The sequence below is a fragment of the Antechinus flavipes genome, chromosome 2 (assembly GCF_016432865.1).
Source record: "Antechinus flavipes isolate AdamAnt ecotype Samford, QLD, Australia chromosome 2, AdamAnt_v2, whole genome shotgun sequence".
Classification (NCBI taxonomy): domain Eukaryota; kingdom Metazoa; phylum Chordata; class Mammalia; order Dasyuromorphia; family Dasyuridae; genus Antechinus; species Antechinus flavipes.
In genome coordinates, this window is record NC_067399.1 from 510,646,167 (window position 1) to 510,666,181 (window position 20,015).

General features: G+C 33.5%; 1 long non-coding RNA gene across 2 annotated transcripts in view; it reads left to right on the forward strand.

The window, feature by feature from the left end:
• Window positions 1-734: 734 nt before the first annotated feature.
• The window catches only part of LOC127550996 (uncharacterized), a 29,234-nt gene continuing 9,953 nt past the window's right edge, over window positions 735-20,015 (forward strand). The window contains exons 1-3 of one of the 2 annotated variants that reach the window (XR_007950993.1): window positions 735-3,059; window positions 8,175-8,356; window positions 10,895-11,096. This is a non-coding gene — a long non-coding RNA (uncharacterized LOC127550996). Of the gene's footprint in view, window positions 3,060-5,531; window positions 8,357-10,894; window positions 11,097-20,015 lie in introns of those variants that run through there. The other variant, XR_007950992.1, reaches the window with a different exon arrangement.

The window sequence follows — 20,015 nt, forward strand, 5'->3', positions numbered from 1 at the left end:
TTTAACAGCATATTCTAATTTTTACAAATAGCAATTTTGTAGTAACACCAAATGTTAGATTTGGTAATTAGGTAATAAGGTGTATATTAGATAATAAAGTTGGAAGGAACCATAGAGATTATATATTTCTAACTTTTTCATTGTACACATGAGAAAATAGAACCAGAGAGGTTCAGTGATGGTAAGGTTATATAGATAATTAATTTTCAAATTAGGATTCAAATCCAGATCATCTGACTCTTACCCCAGCATTCTATTGTAATACGCAGGGCTGGAGGTTAGTGTACTAAGAAAACTTAAAATGGCACAAAGTTGAAAGAACATTGAGGTATGAACTAGGAAATAGTGTTTTTAGACCCAGTTTTGCTACTGTCAAACTGGTGACTTAGGCAATTTGCTTCGCTTCATTTGTGCAATAAGAGGGAACTAGAATAGATAATCTTGGGGATAATATTCTATGATTTTTGACCTACAGAACCAAACTCTTTTTATTTTGAGACCAAGAAGACTTATCCATCCCATTCTTTGAGAGGAATGAAAGTTTTGATAGCTTTTATTAGTTGAACAAGCTGACCTATTCAAATATTGTTGTCTCTGACCCTTTACTAGGGAACAATATTAGTTTATGCAAATTATAAGCTATCACATAGTTGATTGCATTTTTAGGCCACTGCACTGTTACTACAACAAGGGCATCCAGGTTGGAAAAAACCCATTTAACAGGTTCTGACTTGTTCTTTGGTTAGAAATGATTCTTTATGTTGTCATCTCATCATAGGCAACATTTTCATACAGATTTCATTTTTGCAGTATTGTCTAAGCTCTGCTTCCTTTTTAACAATGGGAAAGTTAATTCACATTGTCTTGAAGGATGAGTAACATTTTGATAATGTTTAATTTTATTTGAAAGAGCTTTTCATGGGTGAAAAGTATCAGTGACATAGTTATGCTGCCCAGATGACCACAGAATAAACTTTTAGATGATCTGCCCAAGATCTTCCAAACTGAATTGATGAATGTTTTGTTCATAAATGTTTACAAATAGCAGTATGTGGCATGTTAGAATATCTATATTCTAATTAAACCTGGGCATGATATTAGAAGGATTTTTTTCATGAGAATGATTTGTCATCAGACTTGATAGTTTTTGTTTTTGGGGGGGGATTTTTTTATTTTACTAGTAATATATGAACTTCTCTTAATCGGTGGACTAATGAAGCTTTCTTGGTTCCAATGTGTGCAAGAAACAAAGTTTTTTTGTTCTTCGATTCCTAGTGGTAAGCTTGAATATCTTCATTCCCTAACCCAATTTGATTTGATTGTTTGATCATATATGTTACCCAGTTTCTCCAACCTAACCACTCTTAATTTGGTAGTTAACAGAATTCACATGATTTGCAGTGGAAAGTCTAAGGAATTTATCAAAGTTGAAATTTTTTTCATAAAAATTATCTTTTTAAGTTTACCAAGTTATTACCCCTCAATTCCTAGCATATAAAAATCCTTAAATAGTATCATATGATACTTGTAATTATTTATGTGTAATGGATTCTGAGGGATTAGATTTATTTTTTTGGTCCCCAAGGGTAAAGCCAGTAGTGATAGAAGTAACAAAAGAGGTACAATTAGGTTTGGTGTCAGAAAAAAACCTCTTAACACTTCAAGCTGTTCAGAATAGCTACCTTAGGGGTAATGGGTTCAGCCTCCTTGGCTGATGGCTTATGCTAATGGCAAAGAATGCTTCATCTATGAGTTGTACTAATTAAATTGGCTATTGAGGTCTCTTCCAACTCTTAAATTCTTTTTATTCTGTGATTCTTTCCTTGGGAAATAAATAGAATAGCATGTTAACTGTGGGAGAAAATAAAAGATTGTGACCATAGAATCACACAAAATTGTTGGATTTGAAAGTCACCTTAGAAGTCATCTAGTCCAGTTTCATTTTAGAAAGGGGAAATGTGAAATGGTTTGTCTATAATTTATGCTGTAGTTAGTCTACAGTTAGAGCTATAATTTGTGATAGCCAGAAACCATAAACCAGGTACCCCGATTCTCTTAGCATTTTTATCACAATTTTTTTTTAGTATTAATATTTGCATTTTAAGGAAGAGACTTACTCAAATTATTTTCCTTCTTCATGCTTTGATTTTCAAGTAGCATAAGTACAGTAAAACCTAGATCACTCAGAAGCAAAGTAATTAATTAGAAACATTAAGTTTTAGAGATTTTTCCTCCTTCCATTTGACTTTAAAGTCAGAAAGTCAGCAGGCCATCAGTGATTAAAAATCAGCATCCAACAGAAACAACAAACTTCGTTGATGCCAGTTGCTTAATATTTGAAAGAATATACATTGTAATTCAGAATACCACTGAGACAGTAAAGGACTTTCATAGAAATGTTTTTTTAAATATCATGTTTAACTTCACCAGTAAGTTTGTGAAAGTTTTCACTGACGTTTGAATGATTGTTTTAGATCCACATTTAGCCCCAGAAAAATCCATATTAACACTTTGTTGCTTTGTTTTTGCTTTACAGATTTTCCAGAAAGTCTGACTTCATTCTTTTTGTTTTAACGAAAGTCACAGTGATCAATTCAACTGTGTTCAAAAGTCCCAATTTAAGCTCTGTCACTAGTCTAGCCATAGCCAATAGTGGGATTATAAGGATTGAACCTGGAGCCTTTTCTGCTTTTCAGAATCTCAGCAAACTCAGTTTATATTACAATAATCTGACAACTGTATTAGCTTCCTGGTTTTCCAATCCAGGGCAACTTGGAAAATTTAACAGTATCACTCAACAGCATCAAGGAGGTAGGACCATATATGTTATCCTATTTCTCCAACCTAACCACTCTTAATTTGGCAAATAACAGAATCCATATGATGGCAGTGGAAAGTCTAAGGAATTTATCAAAGTTGAAGTTTTTAGATCTATCTGGAAACAATTTTTGTCTTGAAAAGAGATCTCTTCAGTGGCTTCAGGTCCCCATCTATAAAACTGGGTCATAACCCATGGGATTGTTCATGTGAACTTCAAGATTTTGGAGCCTTTCTTCAAGGTAACTTTGAGAAGGATCTATACTATTAGTAGTGACTAGTGACAATTCCATTTAAGGTATATTTACCTTAATATTTTACCTTAATTATTACCTAATAATTTACCTTAATGAAAAAAATTACCTAATAATTTACCTTTATAAAAGTGTTTCTGAATTGATATGCATTAATCAAATCATTTAGAATACACTTGAGGATGAAGCATTTCTTAGGTTCTTCATATGAAGCTAAATTTTCTTACTGGCTTTGATTTAAAAAAAAGTTTATATACATATTTGGGTTTTTTATGTACTTATTAGGATTTGAATTACCTAAATCTTCTAAGATGTGACTACAGCATATCTTCCATATAATAGGACTTGAATGTTGGTTTGAATTTAATATTGAAATCATAAGACACTGATATGTAAAAAAGCTTAATGTGTTACATAATAACTTGAAATTGTGGTTTAAATCATATTTAAGTGTTTTTGTGATGAGGGGAGGAAAGAAAGAAAAATGAATGTGTTCTTTTCTGTGATCTCTTGGTATGCAAAATGTTATTAGCATTGCTACTTTTACACCAGTTTTGATGAAGGTTAAATTGTCTCCCTTGTAAAGAATACATATTTCATTTGATAGCTGATAATATTTGATTCAGCATTATTAGTTGTCAAAAGAATAGAGTTCTAGCCTTGACCATGAAAAATAAGTAGTCTAAATGTCACTTGGATAGGAAAATACAATTAACAAAGTGAATTTATGGGAAGGTCTGGTCCTAGAGAGATTTGTCCTTTGTATTTATTACATTTCAACTTTTTTTTTTTTTTTGGTCCATCCAAGTACCAATTACATTCAGATTAAGAGTTGAAAATTCAGAAGTATCAGTTAAAATGTCTCTACTGTTAAGTAAAATTAATTAGTTGGAAAGAAATCTTAGGCTTTTTGCAACTAGCAACCAGTGACAAACATTTTGCATGTATTTTAAGCTTTCTGGGTCTCAATTTCTTCATCTCTAAAAGGAGGTACTAGATGGTTTCTAACCTCAATTTTAGCTTTGAGATTTATATTTTTAGATCAAAGGAACAGCTTATTTATATTTCAAAATCACAAATTTCAGAATTGGAAGGGATTTTAGTGGCCATATAATACTAGCGAGAGTTAAAAAGGAATTCATACTTGTGAATTCAAAATACAAACTCACTTGAAGAATTCCATCGAGAGATGCTTTCTCAAGATAACTTTTTTTACTTTTATTTTACTTTAAAAATTTTTTTTACTTTTATTTTAGATGGTTATAATTCTTATGAAAATTTTCCTGATATGAAATCTAGATTTGTTTGTTTGCAATTTTGGTCCTCTGAGGCCAGCAGACATGTCCAGTCTTGCATGATAATCCTTCAAACATTCAGATTTCTGACCTCCTCATGTCAGTCTTCTGGATAAAAACCTTCCATTCTTTGAACAAATCTTTGGCAGGAACTTGAGGGTTAATATTCTGGTTGCTCTGTAGATAATATTCAGCTTATTAATGTCCTTTCTAAAATGTGGTACCCAGAATTGAACACAATAGTGCAGTTGTGATTTCATCAAGGTAGAATCCAACAGTCCATCATTCTCTTTTTCCTATAAGCCATGCTTTATATAATGCAATCCAAGGTCACATTAGCATTTTTTGGGGGGGAAGGGGGTAATCACTTTTATTGAATCACATTGTTTTCCACCAGAACTCATATCTCAGGTTACTACCTAATTATGTTTCTTCCTCTTGAACTTAAATTTTTTGAACTCAAATATAAGACTTTGCAACTTTGCTAAGTACATTTCATCTTGACAGCTTCAGCATAATATTCTAGCTTAGCTTTTGGACATCTTTTTAGATCCTGGCTGTCATCTAGTGTGTTAACTGACCCAGATTTGTGTTTTCTGCAGATTTTGTGAGCATCTATACATTTAAGTCACTCATAAAAAAAATGTGTGGCAAAGATCTCTAGAGCACTTCAGTGGACTGCAGTAGAGATATGACATGGAATCCTTCATAGAGTGATTCTTTTGAAATCAGGCTGTTCAATCAGATGCAAATCCATCAAATTGCATTACCATTTTGCTCTTTTTCTAGCTTTTCCACAAGAATAACATCTGATACTTAAACACTTTATTTAAATTTATTTATTTATTTATTTAAAATTTTATAATAATAGTTGATTAAAATTTTTTGTAGCTTGTATGTTCCACGTCTATCAATTTATTAGCCTTATTAAAAAGATTAGTCTGGTAAGACTTTTCATTGTAAATAAAATTTTTATACCTTTTTTACATAATTTTCAGATTTACCACCAAATAAGTGTTTATGTATATATATTTCTGTAGTCACTTTAATAATGACTACTTCCAGCTTTTAAAAAAGTTTAATAATTTGATTAAACATAGTTTATATAGAAATATTCTCTGTACTAGTTTATATCTGTTTTTAAAAATAAATTTCTAATTTTTTTACATAATTTGTGAAAGTATCTTTGTTACCTTACAAACCATTTCTTATGAAAAAAAAGCCTCAACAAAAACTAAAATATTGATTGAATTTGACATTATATTCATGTTCTACAATCTTTTCCACACCTTTCTTCTTCTTTTATTCCCCTTGATCTGCAAAGAAGAGAAGGAATTTTTCACATCTCTTCTTTAGGGGTGAGATTTGCATGACTTCTTATTGTTGAAGCCTTGATCACTACTTTCTTTTCTAGGTGTCCACTACTCTATTTCCTTATTATATTCATTAGAGTTTTTATTTCAGTGTCCATTGTAGTGTATAGATGTAATGTAGTATAGTGTGTAGATGTAGTGCATAGATGGGTTCTTGAAAACCATACTGATAGAACACAAACCAGTAGGTGGACCAATCAAGCCAGAGGGATATTTATTTTGGGCCAGGAAGAGATGGTATCTGCTATTGAAGAACCATTCTGACTAAATTTGGAAAGTCTTTTGGGACACTAGCTACTTTCAAAGATGTTTTTCAGTTAACGTGGTAGTAAAGCAAAGATTTGACATAGTTCCATGATATTTGATATAATTCTAGAAATGCTAGCAATAAGATAAAGAAATTAAAGGCACACAGTCATATGCAAAAAGGAAACATAACTATTCTTATTTGCTGTTGTCATGATAATGTGTTTAGAAAATAAAAATCAGCTTAGAAACTAACTGAGAAAATTAAAAAAGCCTTAGCAAAATACTGTGTTATAAAATGAACTACAAAAATCAATAGCATTCTATTTGGCCATATTTTGGCCAGGAAAGAATAATTCAAAGGCAAATCTCATTCTATATAACTAGAAAATGCATAAAGTTTTTAGAAATCAACCTATCAAAGCACATGGAGTAGTTTATAAGAACCATCACCACACTCCTATTTGGTACTGGTTAAAAAAAAACCAGTAGGTTAATATAAAGAATTTTGAATTTGTTAATCCAGTGTTCTATAAAACCCAAAATATAAATTACCTATGAAAGAATTCTTTATTTGGCAAGAGTTCTTTGGAAAAATTAGAAAGCCTTTATTTGACCAAAACTACAGGGAAAACTGGAAAGCAGTTTGGTAGGAATTATATTTAATTCAAAGCCTTTAAAAATTATCAAAGTAAACTAAAAATGGACTTGAGTATTAAAAGATCAAAGAGGAAAATGAGATTAGGTACTTTTTATAGTTTTGGTAAGAGGGTGTCATTTTTAACCAGACAAGGAATAGAGATATTTGCAAAAGTAAATAAGGTAATTTTATATGACATTAACAAGAATTTTTAAAATTTCTCCAAGATATTTAGACAATAAAGATATTTAAAACATTCTCCAAAGCATAAATGGTCAAATAAGAACAAACATTTCTCAAAATATTGTAGACTATTGACAACTATGTGCAAGAATGCTCCAATTTGCTACTAATAAAATAAATATAAATCATAATATAGTTTTGAGATTTCACCTCACATGCAGCAAATTGGCACAGATGGCAAAACTCATTGCATTTATGCAGAAACATTGACAGTGGTGCTTGGTACTAGTAAAGAACTAGAAACAAAGTAGATGCTTATCACTTGGAAAATGGATAAAACATGAATGCAATGAAATGTTACTGTATATTATAATATGATTTATATTATTAATGCAGAGAAGCATGGGGGACTTAGTTGAAATGATGCAAAATACAGTAAGTAGAACAAGGAAAATGGGATACATAATGACTATAACAACGTAAATGAAAGAAAAATAACAAAAATGAATGCTCTGAAATTATAATGATCAAGCTTGGCCGCAAGAAGATATAAGGTACCCATTCTTGTCTAAAGTCAAGGACTCTCACTGGGAAGCACTACATATCATATTGGTTTTTTATTAAGTTTTGTTTGAACTGTTTTCCCTCCCTTTTTAATTATTTGATGAGAAAGATGACTCTCTGGGAAGGGAAAAGGGAAGGTATGTATTGGTAAAGATAATTGATGTAGGAACAAAATATTTCAAAAAAAAACTAAAAAATCTCTCAGATTATTTACATTGTAGAAGGATTGTAATCTTGGTTAGCATAGGGTGTGTTCAGTGAAATCGTGGTCTTTGAAGTAGTTTGATAATATTCTTAGTACATATTCCCAGGTAGAGAGATTATTGTGTTTAAAGAGTAAAACTATTTTATAATTTATAATGAGAAAAAGTTTTAACGATTAGGAATGGTCTTTGGAATAAAAAACAATAAAGATCTTTTAAAAATAAAAGAACATAGAAAAGAAGTGGGGCCTTGCTTCTTTGAACAAATAGAAGAGTTTCATCCATGTTTCACTATTTGAGTTGATGCTTCATTAATTAAGGTTTAAAAAGAGTCATCTTCTAGGTGAATGTCTGCTTCCTCTCCTTGGTATATTTCAATAGTGATTGGAATTTGGAAAAGGATTGAGTAACATTTAGATTATGTATCCTTATATGTATTCCATAAGAGAATTGTAAGCTTTAGTTTTTCTGTCATTGAGGTTGTAGGTTCAACTTTTAACCAATAGTAGACTAGACATACATGCCTTAATTTTGATTTTGTGTGATTATATTAAATTTGCCTTTGTATGATTATGGTAAATTTGCTATTTTTTCCCCAGAGCTTCTCAATGCTTCCTTGTTAGAGAAGATGCTTCATCTGTAATTTGCCACAATCCAGTAACCTTAAAGGGATTTCCTGTGTGGAACATCTCAGACTTTGGTTGTCAGCCTACCTTCTTGCCAGAATCTCTGGGAAATATACTAGATAAAATAATGATCCCAGTAATTTTAGTCTGTGTAGGTAAGTTATAATTACACTACCTGCATCCTCCTTAGACTTGCTTCAGGGATACAACCAGTTTAGTCTACTATAGATGAATTTGGTTCTAGTGTATTAAATAAAGTTGTAGTATAGATGAATAAGACCTTTCAGAAAATGAGCTTGATCTAAACAATATTACTACTTCATGTAGGATCATAATTAGAATTAATTTCTAATTAATAATATTATTGATTAGTATAGAATCATAGAAGCTCAGAATTGAAAAGGACTTTAGATCATCTAGTTTAATGTTTTATGTGTTCAGAAATTTTCTTTACAAATGATGGAGTCAAGCTTCCACTTGAAGACTTTTTTCTTCCTTAAGGCTAGTTTGTAGTCTATATTCACCTACAATATCAATTGTTTCCCACTTCTCATTGATCCTTATTCAAATGGTTTCCATTAATTTTTTTATCCCTTGTTTGTACATTTTTATGGACTATATATTTTTTTCCTTTTGAATAAAGTGTTTGCATATTCCAGTCATAATTATATCCTATTCTTATTGAGTCCTATGAGACCTAGTTTTCATTTTTGTGTTTAAAATATCTATTTTGTCTTATCTATTATCTGTACTTTTGTATATAGCTAAAGCCACTAATAATAGTGGCTTTCAAACACACTTTTATATAGCACTAATTTGTATATACAAAACAAAAAAGACTTCCGTTAGAATGTACACTACTAAAAATCAGGAAACTTTTTTTTTTTTTTTTGCTTTAAATTTTAACTACATAGCACAGTATCTGGCTTGTAGTAAGCACTTGGTGATTGCAATTACCTTATGACATTTATACCTATAAATTACCTTGATAGATACTAAGATATAAGTTGGGTCAAATAATGCCAGCCAACCTTAAATCTGGAACTTAACAATTTGATGAACTAAATATTTTTATGTATCTGAAGTAAAACAACTATTTGAATGATTTTCTTATCTGTCAGACTTTACTCCCCATCAGAATTTACTGGGTGTATTGAAAGAGAGCTATTATCTATGTACACATACATATATGTATATATATATATATATATAGTCATATGTACAGTCTGTGTATACACACATAAATACAGATTATTTCAATTTCAGTTGTGTCCGACTGTGCATGACTGCATTTGGGGTTTTCTTGGCAAAGCTACTGCAGTAGTTTATCATTTCCTTTTTGTAGCTCATTTTTTTTACAGAGAGGAAACTGGGGCAAAAGTGTTAAGTGACTTGCCCAAAGTCACATAGTTTGTGACTTTGTGGCCAGTTTTGAAGCCAGATCTTCCTGATTTTAAGCCTGGTGCTCAACTCACTGTGCTACCTGGTTGCCTACACATAACAAATACACACAAACGTATATATTATACACACACATCAATCTGTCTGTGGCCGTGCATATAAACATTTATATTATGATATGCAAAGACTTCTCCTTCTCTCTCTCTCTCTTTCTGTGTGTGTGTGTGTGTGTGTGTGTGTGTGTGTGTGTGTATATATGTGTATATATGTATATATACATACATATATATACACATATAAACAAGCTACTGAAATGCACAAGTTTGTGTAAGGGAGTTAATGAACAGGTTATGGAAAATTTAGGCAACATAGGTATATAGAAAATATGCTTTAATAACTTGTTCTTCTATGTGTATAGACTAAAAATTTCTTAGCTGTTTTAATCTTGTAGTATTTAGTAGTGAGTTTTTGCTGAAATAATACTGTGCTGAGAGATTAAAAGGCCTTAGATACTTGTCCCGCACTGCTCCTAAAGCTCTTAAAGTCACCTAAAGATGACATCAGACATAGCCTGATTTAAAGCAGAGGTGTCAAAACATACTACATGGGCTCCAAGGAATCCCAGGATAACTGGAACCTGATTAAAATGAAATTGGGAAATATTTAACAAAATAAATAAAAGATATAGTAGAATATAGAAAATGTTACTATATGGTTTTTTAAGCAGATATGTTTCTGCAGGCATCCTACTCTTAAGATTTAGTGACACTGATTGGACTTAGAGGTAGGGCACACAGGTTCACATTTCTTCTCTAGTACTTAGGTACTACCTAATCTTTCTCGGTCTAAGTGTCCTCATTTGTAAAGAAGAGTTACTCTCTACTAGAGTTATTATTGTAAAATGGATGTGAAAAAATATTTTGCTAAGTTAAAAAGCATTCTGTGTTTGTGTGATCAATATCAGTATTACTAACTTGATTTCAATCATGTCTGACTCTTTGTGACCTCATTTGGGGTTTTCTTGACAGATACTGGAGGGATTTACCATTTCCTTTACTAGCTCATTTTTACAGATGAAGAAACTAAGGCAAATAGGGTTATGTTTCCCAAGGTTACACAACTAGTGAGTGTCTGAGGCCATTTGTACTCGGGTCTTTTTTGACTGTATGCCCAGTGTTCTGTCCATTGTGACACCTGGCTGCCTGAGCCTTACTAATACAGTACGTTAATTATGATTTCTAGAAATAGCCTTAAAAATAATTCAGAACCTTTTCTGGTTAATGTCTTGACAGTGTTATTTGTGCTCCTGTGGCTGCTTCTAATGCTTTGGAAGGTGAAACACAACAGAGTACAAGGGCAGCCAGGTGAAGGATTTGTCACTATCTTAAGAGAATGCATTAAACCCTGGGAGAGCAGAGGACTCCGTAATGGGGGAAGACAAGTCACCATGAACGGAATGACTTCCCAGAGTATAACAGCTGGACAGAATTCAAGGTCAGCCTTGGCAGGTTTGTCAAGCTCAGAACACTTAGCAGGAAATTTGGGGCTCTCTGAACAGACTGGGCCAACCCTACAGTTAGAGCTCACTAGTGTGGAATCAGATTCTCTTAGGAGCTTTTATCAGCACAATGAGAAGCTCAGTGCCCCAGGCTTTTAAGCCAGTGTGGAATTGTCACAGGGTCTGCATACATTAGAAATGATGAACATAGATTGGAAGGGTGCTTGGGGTGAAAACTCGAAGGACCTGGAATATTTCACTGTATCCATAAAGAAGTCATGTTGCCCTACTGAGCCCCATGGAACTGTGCAAAGTAAAACTTCCAAACTTTTCCCTTTGAAGAGGAACCAGACGTGGCCATAGGAAGGTAAAATATGGGTCAAAGAACAAAGCCATAGTACAGACATTCCCTCAAGCTCTGTTATGGACTCTAAGGATGAACCTAAGAATGCTGAAATACATGAGGACCTAGGAGAGAATCCTAAGCCTCTTAAGAGAATTTCCAAACCAAGAATCACTTGGAAGTTGGCCCAACTGGGTGGAAACCAGAGAACAACAGAGTTTACCCACAGGCAGGGGAATGTGGGATGGGAAGGAGCCTCAGAGCCCACTTTGTCTCTAAGAGACATCTGGTGTCTCTTCACTGGAAAAAACTCAGTCCTTTGGTAAGAGTCATGACCTCAGTTGTGACCTCCTGCATGAAGTGGTAGAGAACCATAGTAGATGGAGTCTTGAGCACTGGAGGCAGACTCATCAACCAAGAAGAATTGGTGGGTCATTGAAGGGTCAACACATTCCTACACCTCCTTCCTCTGTTAAGGTAGATTAGGGAAATCTCAGCCACTAAGTTAATGCAGTGTGTGTGTGTGTGTGTGTGTGTGTGTGTGTGTGTGTGTGTGTGTGTGTGTGTGTGTGTTTTTCTCCAGGATTGAATTGGGCTCTTTGATATAGAGGATGAACTTTCCTAGAGCTGACTCTTCTCTCCGTTTTCTAATTTTTGAATTCAACATAGGTCCAAATACCCCAGCATATGAGATTAAGCTCTTTGCTTGGGTTATTGTCTCTGAATTTAAACCCATTTACATTGCACATAATAAATACTGTCGACTTGACTAACTCCGTAAGTCTTTAGCTTTTTGGCCAAGTTATTTTGTTTTATCTATAGTAGCTCTAGTAGTAATTGTAAAGGGTGAAAGTGGTGTTCAAGGATATTTAAAGTGTATTCTTAAATTATTACAGAGATCTAGTCACTAAGAAGTAGGTTCAGATACTAGGTTTTGTTGTGAAAATAGATACTATGTATAAAGTTCTTAAAGTTTCATGTAATATATTTAGAAATTTTCTATATAAGAATATTTGAATCAAGACAGCTTGAAGCTTTAAGTGCTGTTTACAAATTCATTCTAAAAGAAATGTCTATTAGCAATAACTGATAACTTGATGAACTTCTGGAAGCTAGTCAGCTTTCTGAGAGGGATTCTTGCATTGATTTTGGAGATTGGATTAGGTGACTACTTAGGATCCTTTCAGAATTAAGGAATCTCTGTGTAAGTATACAACTAATTTTTTTTTTCTGATTTTGGAAAAATTGTCAGAATCTTGATATTTCTATTATTAGGGTTGTTTTAGGGCAGGAGATATATCTTCTATGCCTATAGGCATGGCTGGGAAAAGGGAAAAAGTTCACTTCCACTGAACTTAAGAACTGCAGAATATATATATATATATATATCAGGATTCCTGGAGGTTTCTGTCAAGCTTTAGTGTTGTTATTTTTTTTAATGGTTTAGTAGATTTTTTTGTTGGACCTTATTAATTAGTAATTAATTAGTAATGCTATCTTTAACATGGATGACTGAATCAAAGGCCATATCTGATGGTCAATATATGAATGTTCTGTGGCACACTCAAGCACTTAAATCAATAAAGGCTGTAATTTTTTTTAACAATAACCATTTTGCATCTTAGGATAAACAGTAAGTTACTATTCTAATGCTGATATGTTTTATATGTGCTTAGTTCTGTTTCTCATATATAATGTTAATTTTAGGTGTATTTATACTGTACTATACATTTATTTATATTATATTCCAGCATTTACTTAAATAAATAAGCACACTTAGGAAGAATATCTTTCTTCCAGTTTCCTTTGGCTTTTACTATTGTTTACTATTACTAAAATACCAGAATTCCCTTCCCCCTTCCCAAAAATGTTAATTTTCTTGGCAGGATTGAAAGAAGAGTTTTATTTCAGGATGAATAATATCAACATGTTGATTCATTGTTTTTATCCATTGACTCATTAGGAATGACAGTTTTTGTGGGTTCTCAGGAATTGAAGTTAAAAGGTTATTTTTATACCAAAGCTATGTTATAGTAGTGAGTTATTTTTATAAGTGAATTCTTCATTCTTACTCTTTACCTTGAGAACACATTTATTTAGTAACATGATCACTCACTGACAGATGCCAGTATTTTATTTTGAAAGTTCTCTTCAGTTCTAATATGAATTTTATTTCAGAGATACAACAGTATTTATTACTAGAAACAATACTAAAATTAAAAATGTAGTTAATGTATATATAAATTATAGGTATACAAATTTAAATACACTGTGCTCTTTTTGTGTATTTGTTAAAACCTTGCCAGCACAAAAAGCAGCAGATTGATTATTTCCTAGTCCTTATAGTTACTTCAGTATCTTATCTAAGACTAGGATTAAAGGTGTGTCTGAATGAGGATAGAGAAAAGGAGACTGAGGAGTAGTTGGAGTAAGATCCTGAAAAGATAGTTTGAAGGAAAAGACAATGATGAACAGTGTCAGAGGGTGTAGAGAGTAAAGAATAAGGACTGAGAAAATGTCATTAGATATGGAAAGAGTAGTTTTGATTGAATAATTAGGGAAGCCAGACTCCGGAGAACAGCAAAAAAAGTGGAGGCACCTATTCTAGACAGCTGTTTTAAGGACTTCACCCACAAAGGAGATGAAAGAGATTATGGGAAGATAATTACATAGAAGTATGAATCAAGCAGGTTTTTTTTTTATAATGCTACCAAAAGTCATGGGCATTTTTATAGGTAGTAGATAGGAAAAGATAGTAAACATTAGTGAGAGAACAGGGATGAGAGAAGGGGACATTTCCTTGGCAATGAGAAGGTTTATCTCTCCTCATGAGACAGGGAGAAAGGAGGAGATTTTATGGGAGAAGGAAGTTAAGTAATTATAGATGAGGAACAGGGGAAAGGAGCTAGTTCTCCCTAAATGGGCTTAATTTTTTTAGTAAAATAAGAGTAAAGTAGAATCATCTGTACAAGATATTTGACAAGTAGTAATTTCCTTGAAAGCTTTCAATGAGGTTGTAAATCTACTACCTCCTCAAGTAGCCCATTCCATTTTGGGGTAGTTTTAGTTGTTTTATTCTGACATTAAGCCTAAATTTACCTCTTTGGAACATCTGTCTATTGCTGCTAGTTCTATCTTTGGGCCAAGAAGAACAACAGTCATATTCAGTCATCTTTCTGAGTTACAGTTCATTCAACCAATCTTCCTCATGGCATCTCTTTTCTGTGCACTGGTCTTCATGTGGAGCCCATGTCTTATCAAAAATTAATATCTTCTCTAGCATTTACCACTATATTGTGCACATAGCAAGTGTTTAGTAAATCTTTGTGGTATTAAAAATTAGCCTTAATAAAATAATTTTACCAAATTCTTTCCTGAAATCTAAGTAACCTATGTATATATCAATGTTATTAACAAGGGCCATAGATTGTGAAGCAGCAATAGGTAAATTAGGACTGTCTGGGGAATTTAATAAGCATTTTTTCTGGCCTGAAAAAACAAAACAAAATAAAAAAACATTGAAGGATGAGTCCTGGGGGCACATAAGCTGTCAAGCTTGAAAATGGAATTTTCATTCCTGCTCCTGGTTTGTGAAGGAACCAGTTGGAGAGAAGCAAGAGGGAAAGTGGGAAGTGAAGTTTGCAACAAAACTGTACAGGAAAATTTCCTAGAAGTGGAGAAGGGAAGACAAATGGAAAGTGATTATAATATAAAGAGTCCAAGGAACAGTACAAAAGGGGGAACTAAGGGATTCCACTCCCTGGAAAGTCAAGATAATCCAGGGTATTTAGATTAAATGAATAGTATAAGAGAGAAAGCAATTGGGAAAAGCAATGTTCTTGGAAAGTAGTATCATATAGAGAGGTCTAAGGAAGTTAAAAGAGGAGAAGTAGGAATATAGAGCTATCAAAAGAAAAGGGAGAAATTTTTGGGAAAATAACATCACAGAGATATCCAAACTGGGAAAGAAGAGAGATGGAGCCGCAGGAGATACGTGGTAAAAAGTATTTTGAGTGGAGCTGGCCCCAGCAGTGACTATACATTAAACCCATTTAGTAGTGGTCCTTCCAATCCAGAGCCTTTTTTCTTACACTATGAATAGGCTATTGGGCCTATATAGGGACCATATAAAGGAAAATTTCGCTTGTGTTGAGGAATCTACTCCCTTCTACAACTCTTTTCACATAGATAACTGAAATACATCTTTCTACTCCACGTGGTGATAGTAATAATTAAGCCCTCTAAAGTTTGTAAAGTACTTTTTCATCTCATTTGAACCTTACAATTCTACGAGATAAGTATATAATTATTATCCCTGCTTTACAAATGAGGTAACTGAAACTGAGAAAAGTTATTTTCGCTGGGTTATAAATGCCTCAGTCAGGGTTCAAACTCAAATACTCCTTTTCCTCAAAGTCAAGCCACCTACTGGGGGCTTGTTTGCATTTCCTTTTCCTTTGCCCTCAATTCTCTCCCTCTTTCCTTCCCTCCCCATTTGCCAAGGCCTCATGACTTCAGCATTTCAAGTCACCATATAGTACCAGATTTTACTTCTAGGTTAAAGAGGGGACTCTTAAGAATATGCTTTGAGACATAAATATATGTTGAATAAGTGATGTTTGATAATGATCATAAATGATAGTTTCAAGTGTGTCTTATCTGTCTATGACATGTCATAGAATTATAGAATTTAAAGCTAGGAAAGAACATCAGAGATCTAGTATAAGAATAATGAGATCAAAGCTGACAAAATTCTAATAAACTGGATTGAGTGGAGTCTAGCATTAATTAGACTCAAATTAAAAAATTGTAAGGAAGAGGTCTTCAGAACTATTTGGTACTGGTTAAAAAACTAGTGGAACAAATTAGATAAACAAGATTTGGAGTATTCCACAAAAACCAAAGATACTGTTATACTAAGGACTTTCTGTTTCACAAACACTATTGGGAAAACTGGAAAACATTTTGCCAAATGAGGTTTAGACTTAACATCTTACAACATTTTTATTCCACAGTATAACCATATATTCCAATTGCTTCAAGGCCTAAACATAGATGTCATAACCATAAATAAAATAGAAGGGGACACCTTTTTGTATTTTTGTACAGTGGAGAGAGGGAAATTTTAACAAGAGTTAGAGGTCATGCTAGATAAAATTATAATTACAACAAAAAATTTTTTTGCAGGCAAAAAGCAAGGCAGAATTAGATGAGAAATAGTTGAGACACAATAGGAAGAGAAGGCTTTTTTTGCAGCATGGGAATTTTGAACTAATATCTCAGGTCTTTGCTACATGCAGCCTACCTTTTTAAGAATACCAGAGGCAAAATAAGCTTTAACAAAAACTCACTAGAGAAGAAATGAGCTGAGTGACTTTCACTATCTCTATTTTAGACTACCAGCACTCAGGTAGAAAAAAATCAGGAGAAAAAAAGCAACCAAGAAGAAATGGGAAGATGGTTATAAACAAGGTAAAGATTCCATATAAGAACAAGGTCAAGATAATACTCAAGTGGAAGTGGAAGTCAACCCCACCTTCTGCCTCCCAAACTAAATATAAAAAATAACTGAAAATATGGGATGGTTCATATGGAGGCAAGAGATCCATGACCAATGAATCTGGTGATGCTGAAGCTTGGAATTTCACCACCTACGAGGCAAAAGATAGCTCGTTCTCTGCTTTAGATGATGCTAATATACCAGGGGAGAGGAACTATAAGAGTTGGTACCCAAAGCCAACAAGCAGATGCCACTCTTGTGAACAAAGTCAAGGAGAGGCTCTGGAAAAATCTTGCTAATTGTTAGCAGGTACTGATGAAACTGAGGATGATGTGGTCCTGGGGAAACATGTCAATCTTTAGATAAAGAAGGCTCTTCCTTTATGAGGGTTTCCTTCAAGTGCTGGTAGTCTAAAATAGAGATAGTGAAAGTCACTCAGCTCATTTCTTCTCTAGTGAGTTTTTGTTAAAGCTTATTTTGCCTCTGGTATTCTTAAAAAGGTAGGCTGCATGTAGCAAAGAACTGAGATATTAGTTCAAAATTCCCATACTGCAAAAAAAGCCTTCTCTTCCTATTGTGTCTCAACTATTTCTCATTGGTTTATTGGTTCACAGTAAACATTTCTAACATTCTTTCAGAGAAAGAAAATACAGAGTAATATATTTTACTGAAAGTGACCACATAGAAGTTAGTCTCCAAACTAAGATACTGATTATACTGGCCCATTATTATCTTCCCATCCCATGCCCAATTAGTAGATGTTTGTAAGCAATTTTAAACATCGATGTTTTAAATGTTATTGGGGATGAGTTGTCTTATTTAGTTATTATTCCAAACTCAGATATGGGAGGTCAGAAAGATGGGTTTGTGATCTGCTTTTAGCTGCATGATGTGATGAGTGTACCAAATATCCTTTGGCCTTTGCTGGAAATAAGCCAGTGGGCAGATGACAGAATCACAAGTTGGAGAGCTTATGCTAATGGAGTGTTTGCTGTAGGGTGTGTGAGATGGTGAGGGTCTGACTCTGAAGACCCTGCTCTAAGCTGCGCTAGTTCTCTCTGTACCTCCTCTTAGGGGCACAAAGCCTAGACAAGATGAGCAGCAGTGTCCCAAGCTCCTCACAGAAGAATTATGGAAGGGGCACAAATCCAGGCTATTCTCCATTCTGAGCTGCCTCAACTCATCTATTTCAGGGAAAAGTGGGTTGTTTAATTATAGACTCTCTACAATAAGCAATCTTTGAGAAAAGAAATTCAGAGCAACCCATTTCTGAAGTCCAGATCTGAGCATTCTTTCCAACCTCCACTACTGTCCTATCTTGGACTGGGGTGGAAACAAGACCTGGACTGAACTGATCAAAGGACTCTAATGCCCTCACATAGAAGTCAGAAACATTTTAGAAAGAAATAACCATCAATGTGAAATTGTGAGCATAACACAAATTCATTTCAGGTTTTCTTTTTTAAAAAATCCAATAATATGAATATTTTTATATACGAAGAACAGAAAAATTGCTTTGTATATGAACCTGTAAATCTCTATTACGCATTTTAAATACATTTCAACATGGTAACAAGTATCCTGCTTTTTCAGTGTTGTCTCCTGAACTTAAAAAAAAAAAAAGTTTAATTGATGTTCTTTCTTTGCTTTTTGCATCATTATTATACAATTGCATTTCTTGTCCTCTTGTCCTTACTCTCTTTCCCTCATCCCCATTAAAAACCCTCTCTTATAATTAATAAATAGAATAAAATCCAAATCTACCCATGATCATGTCTGGAAATGCATGTCTCATTTTTCCTTTAGTCTAATTTACTCTTTGCTCAGAGGTGGAATGAATGCTTTATCAGTCATCTGAAGTAGTCGCTGGTCATTGCATTGATCAGAATAATTAAATCTTTTAAAGTTATTTTCCTTTACAATGTTTTCAATTGTAAATTAAGGACTTTGCTTCCTATTAAGATGGACAGCTTAAAGCCATCAATGCATTATTATTTAAATAAACTTTTCCACTGGGAGCTAAGATGGTGGAATAAGACAGGAAATCACTTGAACTCTCCCAAAATCATTTTCACACTAAACAAAATGAATTCTGGAATGGCAGAATCAACAAAAAGGTGGAATGAAAACATTTTTCTGCCTAACACAGCTTGCAAGGTTGGAAGGAGAGGTCTGTTTCACTTGAATAAAAGGGGAATGCAGGTTAGGGAAGGCAGTGTCTGGGCAAGTTGGCAGCAGGCCACACCAACAAGCTATTGGGAGGCCCTAAGCCCCAGATCAGGTCTATGATGGAAGCCCCTTGACCATGATGCAGCAAGTGAACTACCAGGCCCCCTGAATCCCCAGCATAGCACCAGGCAAGTGGTGAGGGCTCATAGTCCCCCTTTCACCTGAGGAGCAGAGCTCAACTTTAAAAGGCTCAAAATAAATTAGGGAGAAAAATGAATAAACAGAAAAAGAACTAGACTAGAGAAAGTTAATCTTTGGTGACTAGAAAGATTAAAAAACAAATTCATTGTCAAAATGTCTACATGCAAAGCCTCAAAAGAAAAAGATGAATTGGTCTCAGAATTAAGAATTCCTGGAAGAGGAAGGAAACATAAAAAAGTGAAAAAAGACACAAAAAATTTGCTGAAGAAAAACTTTAGAATTGACCAAATGGAAAAGGATATAAAAAAATATTGGACATGTGGAATCTAATGATTCTGTGAGAAATGAATCAAGAAAAAAAAAATCCCTAAAAAAACAACTAACTTGGAAAATAGATCTAGGACTTCAATACATTTTTTTCTTTAAAAAAAATACAAAATAAAGGAGAAAATTAGAAAAGTAAAAAAAAAAAAAAAAAAGCAAAACATTGTCATGTGCTTAGCATATCAGGAAGGATTCAAAATATGTAATTTCCATTTCAAGAACACATAATAGAAGAAATTACATTGACACTGTCCATCTTCGCTTCCTTGTAGGTGGTTATTTTGATTGCTGTGGTATACGTTTTACGTTATTTTCCCCCTTTCGTTCCTTCCATTTTCCCCAAGTAGCTACAGTTAAGCACAGATATATTTCTGTATA